Source organism: Empidonax traillii, unplaced genomic scaffold, assembly GCF_003031625.1.
Source record: "Empidonax traillii isolate 1590-97213 ecotype Southwest subspecies unplaced genomic scaffold, ASM303162v1 scaffold78:size1262613, whole genome shotgun sequence".
Lineage (NCBI taxonomy): Eukaryota > Metazoa > Chordata > Aves > Passeriformes > Tyrannidae > Empidonax > Empidonax traillii.
In genome coordinates, this window is record NW_020955271.1 from 606030 (window position 1) to 620751 (window position 14722).

Consider the following 14722-nt stretch of genomic DNA (forward strand, 5'->3'; position numbering starts at 1 on the left):
TATACTATTTGGTACCTTAAGCCATGCAGCTGCTAGTGTTTACTGCATCTTCCCATGTTTGTGTGTTTGGCCCTTATTTCCGTCAAAATATTCTCCTCTGAGTATTTGGGTTTTTCCTGTTCTGTGCTGGGATGTGTGAGGGAACAAGATGAAACCTGACTAATATTGTTTGGTAATATGGTTGTTTCCAGTTTATTTGTTCTCTGGTGGATTTTATTATAGCTGCTGAATTTTTACTCATTAGTTTAATGGTGGTTATTTTGCAAGATTTCTTTTATCCTGTATTTTTTATTGAAAACTTATTCACAATACCACAGTGATTTGAATGTGCTCTTCATGATGCAAAATTTAATTAGATACTAACTAAGTAAGTGGTCCATTAAAATATTATTCAGATTGTTCAGGGAAATGTTTTGGTAAACATTTTCCTTGCAAGTTGACTTTTTGGTAAGGGAAATGGAAACAGACAAATGAATGCTGCTGTTTATTTTGTCTCTCAGCATGCAAAGGGTGAGATAGTGTGCATCTGAGTTACATCTCCATTTGCAGTGGGAGAAAGGACCTTGCCATTAGAGGAATCATAGCATCCATTTGTTATGCAGTTCAGGTCTAGACTGCCTATACTGTAGTCCATCAAAAAGTATTTTAGGGGAAAGATGCTCGTAATGAAGCTGGGAGCTCCACTGTTTGAATGATGATGATGATGATGCACGGCAGTTGCCAAGGCCACATAATACACATTGCTGGAAAACATCTCGAAAAAAATTTGAGCTGGAAATAAAGATATACATTGTGTGTATTTAAGTATGGCTCCATTCACTAACAAGAGAGGCTTTAATTATACATGGATTTTCACAAACAAGTTAGTTCAGAGAGCGTTCAATTCACAAAGGTCTCTTTCTCTATACTCTGGGCTCTCTGTTCTAAGCAGTTTTGCAGCTATTGAAACAGCTGCACAATTTTTGATTTGGTCATGGATACTTTTAATGTGCACATAAAATGAAGAGGAGAGGGAGGGAACATTTCTTTGCCAGCTCCATGCAGAAGAGTGAGCCAGCTTGGTATCTGAAGAATATTGAACCGGTCTGTGTTGACCTAATGGAGCTGGAAATCAAACCTCTCAAAGTCACATGCACAGTTTGATGTCAAGCAGTTTGTGAAGTGGCAGTATATCCTTTCATAGCTAAAGGGAGGGAGAGAGACTTCTTAAGTAGAAAGGTGAATTGGTAGAGAAAAGGTCAGCAGTCAGAAGGTAAGAACAGCATGTGAAGTGGAGGGATCTGCAGAAATGTCAGAAATATAAGGGAAGAAAATTTCTCTCTCAAGACAGTGTGCTGAAACCTTTAGACAGAGAATTGTGGTCAGTGCTGTCCTTCATCCCCCAAATAAACTATTTCAGTACCAAAAGGCTCCTTTCTGCGCTCCAGGATTCCCGTGTACGAAGCATCACCAGCTTTCTGCTGAGGTGTGGCCACATGGAAATACAGTCCAAGTTTTAGTTGTGTTCATGCACACACAGAGCATGGAAACACTGCTATCAAAGAAGAATGTTTAAACCAATGCTATGGATAAAGGGGAAATTAAAGTAGGAGGTAGAGCACCAAACAAGAACAACTCAAGTGGAACTATTTTTCTTTGATGCAGACTAGTAACCCTACTGTTGGAGAAGTTCATCTGGGAGTTGAACTGGAATATTTTAGGGGGATATGAAAGAAGTAAGCCCTTCAGCATTGCTAATGAGATTTTTTTTTTTTCTATGTTAAAGGACATCTTCATAGCTCAGAAAGGAAGCCAAACCCAAGTGATATTCAAGGTGTTCTGGGTGGGAAAGATGGCTGTGTCCAGAAAAGACAAAATAATCTCATGATACCTTATAGTAGAGACTGGTTTCTCAACGAACTAACCAATTGGTTTTCTGGTAGTTCTGAAATCTGGTAGATTTTCCACTGGCAGAGTAGATGATTTGTTAAGAATTTCTATCTTCAGGCTCACCTCCGCCTGTAGTGTCAGTGCTTGCATTGCAGCCTTTCCTTTAGGGCAGGAATAGGAACTCTTGCCTATTTCTGCAACCACTTATTTCTACAACACTTGTAAAAATGTAGCAACTCATCAGAGGGAGTTAAAACTGGGCAATGTGTTTGCAATTATTATGGCAAAGAGGACAGATACATATGCACACATGTGTGACAACATATACATACACAGATGATGATCACAGGGCACTATCATATGACTTTCATACCCTTGGAAACCAGATAAATTATAAAATTTCATTCCAAAGAAAATAATTATATCTCTCTCATGTTCATCTGAAAGGTCGAGAGTTTGAGCTGTTTGAAAAGCATCAACAAGATTGTCATAAATGAAGACTTTTGGAAATTATTTAGATATTTTTAATATTTTTAGGCGCTTTTTTTGCCCAAAAGTATTTGCAGGACTATCTTAGTATTGCCAACTTTTTGTTTCTCAGCTCATTCCAAAACTTCAGTGAAAAAATTAAATGTAAATCTGAAAAAAACCCCACAAGGCATTCCCCCACCCCCCTCAAAACAAAAACCAAACCAAAACAAAAAACCCAACCCAACCCAAACCAAACCAAAACAAACAAAAACAAACAAGTAAACAAAACACAACAAAAGAAGCTCAACTATGGATGCAGGTTTCTAGACAGTTTTTCCTCTCTCCCTTTCCAAACTGTTGCAGTTGGAGTCTGGGGAATCAGGATGCCGTTCTGCCATAGAGATGGAAAGCATGCTGCTGTCTCTCCATGTCCTCTTAGACAGATGGACAAGACATCATTTCTGGAAAAAGGATTTTCACCATTTCCCTTCCTTACCTTCCCTGAAGTGAGTATGGAGGCAAACAGAATCTGTGAGAATTTGTGCCTGAGAGTTGTGGGAGCCATTGAAACTGTTCGATCCTAGAATGCATTCTTCCTGTGAGAGCCAGATTGGACAGGGAAAGGCAAAACAGCCTTGCAGGAGATGAGAGTGGAAGAGGTGACTATTAGCCCATGCTATCCTTCTCAGGGTCAGTCCCTCCCTCCCTCCCTTTCTCCTCCATACAAATATGTTCAGCAACCGGTACTTTCACTGGAAAAGAGAAAGCAACAGTTTTCTCCTGTGTGTGCTGTTTCAGGTTTCAGCAGCGCTCATGTTGTGATGCTGTTAAATGTTTATATTTTATTCAGAAAGCTTAATTGGGAGTTTTTCCTATCCTACTGAAACTATGCATAGGTAAAGTGAAAAAGATGCTAGCAAATTGCCTTTAGCAAATAATTTTTAAAGCGTGAGGCACCACAAATTCTCTTTTTGAGGACTAGCAGTTGAGGACCACGACGAGTGGACAGTGAAATTGTGTTTTCATTGCACTCATCGATGTCAGAGACAGGGGATTCCTGACCTTATCTAATTTTCTTTCTATGATGTTTAATCAGGTAGTAACAACCTTTTATGGGTTTTTTTTTAAGAGTAATGGAGTAATTGATGACATTAGAGACAATGCCTATTGTAATGTGTTTTGGATCCCCAAAAAGGATCTTTGTAAAGCATGTTTGATGCTGCAGGTGACATGCCTGAGATTCCTGCTCATGGTTCATCAATGGGTCAGACATAACTGTAGGATCCCACTTCCTTCCTTCTCCTTTCTCCTTCCCTCTTCCTCATTGTCTGGCAAAATTCCTCGTTGAAGGTACTGTATCCCCTGTTTCTGGTACCTGTTGCAGATCTGGTGCTGCAGATGGGTATTACTCTGTCAAACTTGTTTCCACTGAACTCTATAGCAAAAGCACCTCTTCCTTTGAGCTATGTCTTAAACCAAAGAGGTTTCAAGAAAAGAGATAGAGGCATAATCAAATGAGAAACTGCATAGAACTCAAGGATAGCTCAATTACAACTTCATTTAGTGATCTGGTCATGGGCCTTTCTAGGGAAAAACAAACAAACAAACAAACAAACCAAGTTCATAGTGTGCCACTCAGCTTGTACCTACCCCTATACACTTCACCAGCAAAATGGTGGCTGTGTGCCAAAGACATATGTTTTCATCAGAGTCTAGAGGAAACAGTTTCTATTGCAGGTTGGCACAAGACTCTTCCACGGAAGCCACTGCTACACAGATTATGTAGGTCTCTTTTGGGTCTGTCTGGCTCATTCTACCTGAGTAGCTTGAGATCCTATTATAAAATACTCTTCCACTGAGGTCAGTAGATGTTACAGTTACTTCTAAGAAGCTATTTCAGTGCCTCTACTGTTTTGGTTCCTTTTTTTAACACCTCTTCCAGGATTTCTTATGAGAGATTAAGCTATTATAGAAACATGGAAACCAAAGTGTTATCTGGATACTATTTCAAAACACAGGTCTTTGCATTAAAACTTAGACTGAGTTATAGGGAAGGCCTTAGAGAAAAAAGAAAGAGGAATGAATCCATTTGCAAAGTCACTGTGCTTCACAGTCAGTTTCTTCTAACTACTTTTGGTCTTAAAAGATGGAGACATGAGTAAATTTTTCTTACATCAATAGGTCAGTATTTTTCTGTGGAGTTAGGGAAAGACACGTTGTCATGAAACCATTTTAGGTTAAGGGAAAGACTAATGGGGTTTGCAAGAGCTTACTTGTGGTGCTGCCTGTGTATCTACTTTAACATACTGCCACTTAGTGACAGGAATGCATCATGGCAAGGGAGATGAACTTGGCTTGCATGAAGGGGTAGACATCTGCCATAAATCAGTTCATTTATTTTCACTCTACTGGGAGTGGAGGCACAGCGATTTGATCTGGTTTCAACTGGATTTGGGGTTTTTTTTATACAACTACTTTGAAGATAATCTTTTTCTTCCTGTCATCAGAGTTTATAAGGCCAAATAATACTAGTTGAAGTCAATGTACTTCGTAGGTTAAAGCCTTTTACTTGTATATTTATACACCCTCCTCAGACATCCCTCCCTCAAGCTTTGCCTGCGTCCTATTTAGTATTTAAAATTGTCTTTGGAACTGATATGTAGCTTGTCTGAATCTTACTGAATACAATGAAAATAAGCTTCAGAACTAGGACATAATATCTGAGCTCCTAAATTTTGTCTTGACTGTGTCTTGAGTCCCAAGCTATGTTCTCTGGATTTTATACTGTGTGAGCTTTCCAAGAGCATAAATATCTTTTATATTTGGCACTGCCAGTGATGTAAGGTTTCCTATGTGTTGTTATTGTCCTGAGCATGAGGGAAATGACTCATCTTGGTTTACTCACCACACACACACACACACACACACACACAAAAAAAAAAAAAAAAAAAAAAAAAAAAAAAAAAAAAAAAAAAAAAAAAAAAAAAAAAAAAAAAAAAAAAAAAAAAAAAAAAAAAAAAAAAAAAAAAAAAAAAAGAATCCCTGACTTTAGGTTTTATTTTCATTACAAAAATCTGGGACTTAGAGGATCTTCCCAATCTTTCAATTCCATTCAATATTACTAAGGATGACTGGGTAGAACACATTGTCTCTGTAATGAATTTGTCAAACTCTACATTAAAAGTGTTCCTTCAGGGACTTTGCCCCCATTTTTCATGCGGGAAAGTTTTCTTCTTGTTGCTGTAATCAAAAGAAGAAACTATTATCATCTCTCATGTACACTTACTATGAGCCAAGCTTATTTTTTTTACATGGTTGAAGCTCTTCTGTTTCTCCCAGAAGCTACACTGATAGGCTTCTTAAAGGCAGTCTTTTTTGTTCCTTACTTTAGTCTCTTAATTTCCTTTCTTAATGTAGGCTTAGACCCTGTCTTATTGTCTCTTATGGTAGAAAAATTATATTATCACTTAGAAGAAGATTTACTTGGAAAGAGAGATTACTACTATTACAACGTTGTCTCACTGGTGAATAAAATGAGATCAGGTATCAAGTTTTGGCGTAAGTTCTATCTCTTTTAATAGTTTTAGAAATGATAGTAGTTAAAAGATCTCCTCTACTGGTGATTGCTTTTTACTTTCCCACCAATAGCAGTAATAATTGCAAAAGCAAGTGGTGGAATGTGAGTTTTAACCCATATTTTATGGGTCACAAATGGGCTCTAAAAACATTGCAGTCTTGTAATTTCATCTAAAGATAATTATTTGATAATGCCAGTAGTAAATTATTTGCTGCTCATATACTTCCTAATATTCACTACCTACAGGTAATTATTCCACCATTTTAAAAAGAAAGTACACTTGAAACTGTTAGCAATCACTTTTAAGAGTTGTACACACAAATAGCAAGCCATTGTCCCAGCACTGCAATCCAGAATAAGAGTCCTCAAGTGTATGCTGTTGTTTCTTCATCCATGATGCATCTCAGTAGAATTGTTTTGGGCTCACACAGGTTTAGGAGAGGCCACAACTTGCCTTTTTTATTTTCATGACCTAAATGCACCTATATGTCTCCATCAAACACCTGGGCAGTTTTTGGTTCATAAAACCTGTTTTGATGCAGCTGACTTGTTCGGACAAGTCCTACCAAGTATGCTAAAAACTCATACAAGACACATTTTTCTGTCTTCAAGTAGAACTCCAAGGTCATGAAACTATTTTGACAGCATGAGCATAGAGGGTTTAAACTTCCTATTTCTTGGAAAATATTTTTAAAATAAGGAGGATTATCAACTTGCTTTTTTTAGAAAACCTAACTCACTTGGTGATGGCTGCATTAACCATTTTGTTGTGGAGTAATCAACCACATTGCTGTGTATAACTACATGCAGAGTAGACTGTGCACTTTATTTCCAATGAAAACTATATTCTCTTTGCTTATCCATTCCAGAGACCTCAAACCCACCTCTTCTATTAGGAACAGTGTGGCCAGCAGGACTAGGGAAGTGATTCTGCCCCTGTACTCGGCACTGGTGAGGCCACACCTGGAGTATTGTGTCCAGTTCTGGGCCTCTCAGTTCAGGAAAGACATTGAGGTGCTGGAGCAGGTCCAGAAAAGAGTAGTGAAGAGACTTGAGCACTAGTTCTATGAAGAGAGGTTGAGGAAGCTGGGGTTGTTTAGTCTGGAGAAGGGGAGGCTCAGAGGTGACCTCATCACTCTCTACAACTGCCTGAAAGGAGGTTGTAGCCAGGTGGGGGTCAGTCTCTTCTCCCAGGCAACCAGCAGTAGGACAAGAGGGCACAGGCTTAAGCTCTGCCAGAGGAGGTTTAGGTTGGATATTAGGAAGAAATTTTTTACAGAAAGAGTAATCAAACATTGGAATGGGTTGCCCAGAGAGGTGGTGGATTCACTGTCCCTGGAGGTTTTTAAGATGAGATTGGGTGTGGCACTTAATGCCATGGTCTAGTAACAATAGCAGTGTTGGATCAAGGCTAGGAATTTATGAGGTCTTTTCCAACGTGGTTGATTCTATGACTCTATTTGAAATTATAATTGATTCAAACAACTCAAATTATTTCTACACTACCACATACCTGTCTGCCTCCCACAGAACAGTTACCTTATGGTCAAGCAATTTAAATGACAACTTTAATGGTAAATTAAATTAATCCAAAATATACTCTTTACCTCCATGAAAGCAAGATTGGAAAGGAAAATACTTTGACAGCAATTTCACTGCTAATGTATTGTGTTGAAGATCTGAGTGATGTTGGTTCTGTCACTGACAAAATTACTTAAAAGTAAACAGAAATGCTAGGATAGCCTCGACTGAAGAATTCAGTATCTCTGTGAGCAAAGGTCTTCTGCAGAAGTTTTTAAAATATCTTATCATTTTTAGGAATGGCATCCAAAGGAAGATGGTGAAGGGCCTTGAAGGGAAGCCGTATGAGGAGTGGCTGAGGTCGCTTGGTGAGTTCAGCCTGGAGAAGAGGAGACTGAGGGGAGACCTCATTGCAGTCTACAACTTCCTCATGAGGGGAAGAGGAGGAGCAGGCATTGATCTCTTTTCTGTGGTGACCAGTGACAGGACCCAAGCGAATGACCTGAAGCTGTGTCAGGGAATGTTCAGGTCAGATATTAGGAAAGAGTTCTTTACCCAGAGTGGCTGGGCACTGGAACTAGATCTCTAGGGGATTTGTCGCAGCACCAAGCCTGAAAGAGTTCAGAAAGTGTCTGGACTATGTTCTCAGGCAAATGGTGTGATTCTTGGGGTGGTCATTTGCAAGGCCAGGAGTTGGACTTGATACCCCTTGCACGTCCCTTTCAACTCAGGATATCCTATGACTCTATATTCCAGACTTATTTTCCAGGCAAACTTCTTTTAAGTAGATACATCTACAGTATGACGCCTGTTATGTTTTCATATTTGGATCTAGAACCCCTCAAAAATAAAATAAAACATCCTTTAAAAAAATCTATTATATTGTGTAAAGCCTCAAAAGAACAGAAAACATAAAACAGCTGCTTCAATTCTGGTTACCAGTAGCAATGGCTGAGTCACATTAATGAAAGTGTACTCATTCCTCAAAACTGAGACTTAAGGAGTTCCCTTATACTGAAACCACCAAAACCAGTTCCTTATTAAGTGTCTTGGGAGTGCACTTTCCATTACTGGAGACTTGATGAAAGTAAAGTAAGTCCCAAATGCAGGGGTACTTGGTATTTATATCATCCTTTTGGAATTCCCCCTTTTTCCACAAGATTCATTGCTCGAGCACATACCCCTTACTGAAACTCCTGCTGGCAGACAGAGGGGACTTGTCAGAGCTCTGCCTGGAAGCTCACAAGGCATGCTGGCATGGTATCTGTGTTAGCATCTCTTTAATGAGTACTTAAGTCATCCCAAATATTTTAAAGACTTGTCATTGTTTCTAAAGTAGATAAAAGCATCATTACATTTCAGGCTACCAATGCTTCGTTCTTCATGAGTTAGGTGATGTTAAACACCGCTAAAAATTGATAAAGAATCAAATCTCTGCCTAATTTACAAAATAACAGTCAACTGACACCACATTAAAAGGCTGATCAGCCTTCAAAATTATTGCAGTGTGTTTATTTTTTAGCCTTTGAAATGTCAAGTGCAGTGATCCATCTGAGCTGCAAATGTGGATGAACACACACAGCATTGTCATTTGCTTGGAGAAGAACTGAAAGCAACTGCACATGGATTCCTTACAGAATTTATACCTGTTCTGCATAAAATTCTTGAAGAATAATATAACCAGCCAACCTCAGTTCTGTAAGTTCTACTAACTTTTGGGAAGGATACCTACCTTTTGGATAACATTTATTCAAGCATGCATTGAAGTCCCCTTCTGGCCCTTTTGTTACTGAAACTCTTGAGCATATAGCCCTCAGTACACTTTTAGAATCCTAGAATCACAAAAAGATTTGAGTTAGAAGAGACCCAAAAGATCATCTAGTTCCAAACCTCTTGATGTGGACAGGGACCTTCGGCTAGACCAGGTTGCTCAAAGCCTCATCCAACCTGGCCTTGAACATTTCCAGGGATGGGACATCCACAGCTTCTCTGGGCAACTTTTTCCTGTGCCTCATCCCCCTCACAGTAAAGAATTCCTTCCCAGTTTGTAATCTAAACCTACTCTCTTTCAGTTTAAAGCCATTCCATCTTGTCCTGTCACTACATACCATTGTGAAAAGTCCCTCTGCAGCCTTCTTGTAAGCCACCTTCATGTGCTGGAAGGTTGCTCTAAGGTCTCCCTGGAGGTTTCTCTTTTCCAAGCTGAACAGCCCAACTCTCTCAGCCTGTCTTCATAGGAGAGGTGCCCCAGCCCTCTGGTCAACTCTGGCCGTCCTTTGGACTCATTCCAACAGGTTAGTCTTGTTCTGCATTTCTGATGCAATTCTGAAGCCATGTATGGCAATACACTTTTAAAGGAAGAGGCTAAACCAAGTTCCCTAGAGCCATGTTTGAGTTCCACAAAAGAGCTGAGCTTCTGCAGCTGGAGGTCTCTACCAATAAGGCATTCATGCTCACCAGTTCTGTGTACAAAAGCAGCTGGGAAACTGATGAACTCTGGGAATATGCAGCCAGTATATGGTTTCTGTAGAAACTGATACTTCTTGGGAATTGTGATGGCATTACATGAGCACTTCCAATGACTACGTAATTTCTTAAATGGAATTTCTTGGAAGATTCTAGTTGTTACTGGCTTTCTTGCACAGGCTCATGCTGTACAGTAATAAACAACCGAGCTTCTTGACCCCAAGTGAACACTGTATGGGAGAAAGCAAAACTAAAGTTTACTGGAGTAAAGAATTGGAAGAATGGACAACCTGAAAGTCCTACCAGAGCTGAAACTCTCAGTATGGATGGTATCTGGAGAAGGCTGTAAAAACATTTCGCTCTGTCACTGCAAACAGTGGGTACCAAAAAAAAAAAAAAAAAAAAAAAAAAAAAAAAAAAAAAAAAAAAAAAAAAAAAAAAAAAAAAAAAAAAAAGGAAGAAGAAAACAAGACATAGTGTGATTTTATTTCTGAATAATTTGACTTTTTAATAGTTTTCTGCTGACTGGGGAAAAAGAGATTATTTATAAACATACACACTAGACATAACCTGATGTGTGGTGAATTTTAGAGAATCATCAAGGTTGGAAAAGACCTCCAAGATCAAGTTCAACCTTTGGCCACCATGTCAACTAAATCATACCTTCACAGTGAAGAAATTTTCCCAAATATCCTATCTGAACCTCCCCTGGTGCAACTTGAGGCCATTTCCCCTTGTCCTATCGCTCGTTGCCTGGGAGAAGAAGCCAACACCCTCATATATATGACTTCATCTCAATTGTAAGGATGAGCTGGAAATTTTTTTCCACAGTTGAATGGTGCACTGTAGTTTCACTGAATAAAGCAGAGTAGAAATAACTAATAGCAGTGTCAACTATTTTATTTTATGGAAAAACATATAATTTTTTTAAAATCCAGTATTCCATTTAAACAGCCTGCTATTATAGATGGGTTAGGAAATTTTAAAATTATGTAATACAAAATACAATTTGTTTCTTTCAAACTAATCCAAAGAACCATATTTTTGATCAGTCACACAGAGAACAGAGGATTTATTTATTCATTTTAATAAACATTTCCTAAAAACTGCACTAGCAAGACTAGAATGATGTATACAGAATGCGAGATACAAAATTCTGCCTTGACAGATCTGAAAGCATCCAGAAAACTTGTTATTAAATGTGGTTAATAGATTGAAGATACAACATTTGTGACATTGTCAGTGCTAGACAGAAAGCTTATGTCTAGGCTCTTACCAGCAAAGCACTCGATGATCTGTTTAAATCTTGGTGAAAACAACAGAAGTTAAAATCCATGTGTAATGTTAAAGATATGCCTACCTTCTTTGCTGAATATATATGGACTTGAATATATGACTTTCTGAATGTGGGTGTCAATGTGAATGTAATTTTAATTATTTTTGCTAGAGTTGTGATTACATTACAAAGCAACAGACTCAGTGGATGTGTAGTTTTAGTCCCGATGTGTTTTCACCAATAAAAGTTTACCAGAAACAATTGTCTCCAGAGACTATAAAAATAAATATTTTTGGAGGCATCTCCAAATAAAACTGTAATTAGTAACCATTAACCCAAGTCTAGAATAAAAGATTCATTATCACTAGATTTAAATCCAACAAAAAAGCACCAAGTGTTTCCTTTCTAAAGTGAAGGATTAAATTGATGACAATTTTACACTTAATTTCGAGCCATTGTCAGTTCTAATCTTAAGCATTTGTGCTTCATCCCGCCAGCAAATATTCACACTGTTTTGTTCTGGGAACCCTTGATACCAGCAATTTCTCCATTGTGGAATGGATGGCCAGCTTTCAGTAAGATCTGGTATATAAACAAACAGACACATGCTGAGCTACCTCTTTTTTTTCTAACACCCTTCAGGGGTGGAAGCACCACAACCGAACGCAATTTACCAGCCGCCACATTACATCCTATAACGATATGGTGCCTTTGGTTTGAACATATGTGCCATGTGCATGTGACAGAGATGTATGTTTCAGTGTGGCTGAAACACTGCACTGAGAACTTGCACTCAGTACATTGTGTAACTTAACTTGTAAACATTTCCCCTTTGTCATATATAATGGATACATTCTCCCATGCAAGAGAGAATGCAAGCTCCGTGCATTCTCTCCATGCAGACCCACAGTTCAGAGTTGCAAGAAGGAATCCAGTTTGGCTGGTGCAGCCGTGGCAAGTGTACTGCACAGGTACACTTGAAGCAGTGGTTGTTGGGGTTTGGGTTGTCCAGTTCTTTCTAAGGAGCGTTTTCTTACTGTGGCTGCCCCAACCAAACTTTCTTCCTTCTTGCAACTCTTAGCTATGCCAGGAACAGTAGTGATAAAGAATGTTTAATGTTGTTGAACTAAAAATTGGGTATTTTCTGGAATTATAGAAACAGAGGAGGGACTTACACGGAAGCTTCCTTGTAGCTCAGTTAAAAGTCAATCAACCATGTGAACACAGTTCTATTGGAAACTAAGCTTCATTAGTTCTGGTGCTCGTGGTACTACTTGTTTTTAATTAAATTACTAAATGAGAGATTACATCCAGGGACTGCGCTGATACTGTAATTGCTTCCAGTGATGAAATTCAAATTTCAAGCCATGAGCTTCTGTAATACAAATGGATCCTTTATCTAGCCAGAATGTAAAGCTGCAGTCAGTTAAAAATAAGGCAATAACTTTATTCACAGCAGAAGGGCTGTTCTGGCATTAGTGCCATGACCTTTTCAAGTTAACATGCATTTAATCATGCACTCATATCAACTCATGACTCATACAGAAACTAGAGCTAAACTTGTGTGATAATAACAGCCATCAGTTTTCTTCAATTATAATCTGAATCTGTTTTAACAGATTCAGAGTTTGCAAAGGTAGTAAGAAGTGGCATGAGCACATCTATTCTGACCTCTGTATTAATACCAGCTATAGAATTTTAGTCAGTAGTTTCTGCATCATGTACAGTAATTTACAGTTGAATTAGAGCACAGCACTTAGGAGAGAGTTGCAGGAGGAAGATGCATCCTGTCCTTTTTTGTCCTTAGTGCAAAACAGGCAGTGAGGCAGGTTACTCCAAAACTTCAGGCTCAGGAGCTGAAAATGCGGCATGGTGGTAGCACTGCACAGGCGCTGTTCGTGGAAGGAAAGCTGCTGAAATCAACTGCGCACAGCATACGCATATCCCACCTATTTTATTATTCATATTAACCCCAGCTCATTTTCATTTTGTGTGAGCATTTTGATTCAGGTGTAAGGTAGTTTTTTATTATATAGTATGCTTTATTATTATTCTTCCACCTTATACCCCAAAAGGTCCCAGAGGTCTCCATTTCTACCATTTGATTATTTGCAGTGTTTCAAAGTAACCATGGGGTGCCTGTCCTTTTTAGCGTCTAATTACACTTTGTAAGGGCTTGATTACCAAAATGCATTAAACAATAATTAGATAAGGATAATTTACATCCAAACAATAAAGTTGAAAAGAACAATATAACTGGTAATTGGCCTTGACCAAGGTAACTAATGTCCTCTTTTTTATTTACATTTGGTTTTCCCCATGAACTGCCTACTGGGTTGTACAGAAGTAAGAGGCTAGCAAAAATCTGAATCCCCATCCATCAGTATTAATCTTACACTTTACTGAGGCCCCATCCATTTATCTTTCTGACACAAATTAGAAATTCAAGAGTTTTAACAAATGAGCCTGCAAATGTAAACTTATTAGGCCATATATTTTTTACTACACACTGTGTAGTGCCCTCCACAAAGCTGTCCCTTCAGAGAGTGTTTTCCTATTTTGTGTTATTGATGGCAGCTAACTAATCACATTTTTAATGTTGTCTTTGGGGAGGGCTGTTTGAGTGAATGTGCAAACTAAACTACCCAGAATAAATCTACCTTATTAAATGCTTGAAATTATGTGTCTTTTACGATAAAGAAACTCTCGAGCGTTGTTACATTTGCTAACCTTCTTTTTTGCAGAAATCAAAAGACTAGGATTAATTAAAATAATACATCAAAACAGGGGTTTGTACAGAATGTGTCTGCGTATGAGAGAAAGGCCAAGAAAAATTGGTTAATTGGTCTCTTCATTCCTCTTCTCTTTCTCTCTATTGAAATACCTTTAAAAATTGCTTTTAAACTAACCTTTTTTAGCTAAATGTTGTAATTACTTATGCTTTTGGGGAATTTACTAGTGAACAGATCAAAATGAAAACCTTGAGATACAGCCTTCCTCCTGTACTTGTCACAAGAGTTTTTCAAAGCTCTGCATAGCAAGAGAACCTCTGAACAAAGCATTTCAGATTTTACAAAATCTGGTTTTTTTTCAGATATTTTACTGATTATTTTTCTGTATTCCCAAAGGTTTCTGTTAAGTGATACATAAGTGATACACGCTCTTTTTAAGGCATCCTTGTTCATATGTCTGAATTTGTATAATTTTAGAGAAGACTGGGTTACTGAACTGAATGGCATAGGCTTTTCTATAAGCTCATGTTTAAAACCTTTTAATACACACAGATAAACATCTTTAACCAGTGACATCCATGCTGTTTTATCTCATCATTCTTAGCATTTAACAAAATGATGTAATTACTTCGAGGACCTTTATTACTTTGCTAAAAGACAAGTTAAATAATTTTAAACAATGATCCGTAGAAATCCTAATTGACCTTTGATTACTGCCTTCCCAGTAGCAAATACAAACATGGGTGATATCTGGACTCTTATCTTTAAAAATCAGATATATTACCTGTTTCCAAGATTTGAGCAGTGAAG

At 38.2% G+C, this 14722-nt stretch overlaps 1 pseudogene; it reads left to right on the forward strand.

The window, feature by feature from the left end:
* Positions 1 to 2723: 2723 nt before the first annotated feature.
* Positions 2724 to 7303, forward strand: LOC114056060 (annotated as a pseudogene).
* The last annotated feature ends 7419 nt before the right edge of the window (positions 7304 to 14722 follow it).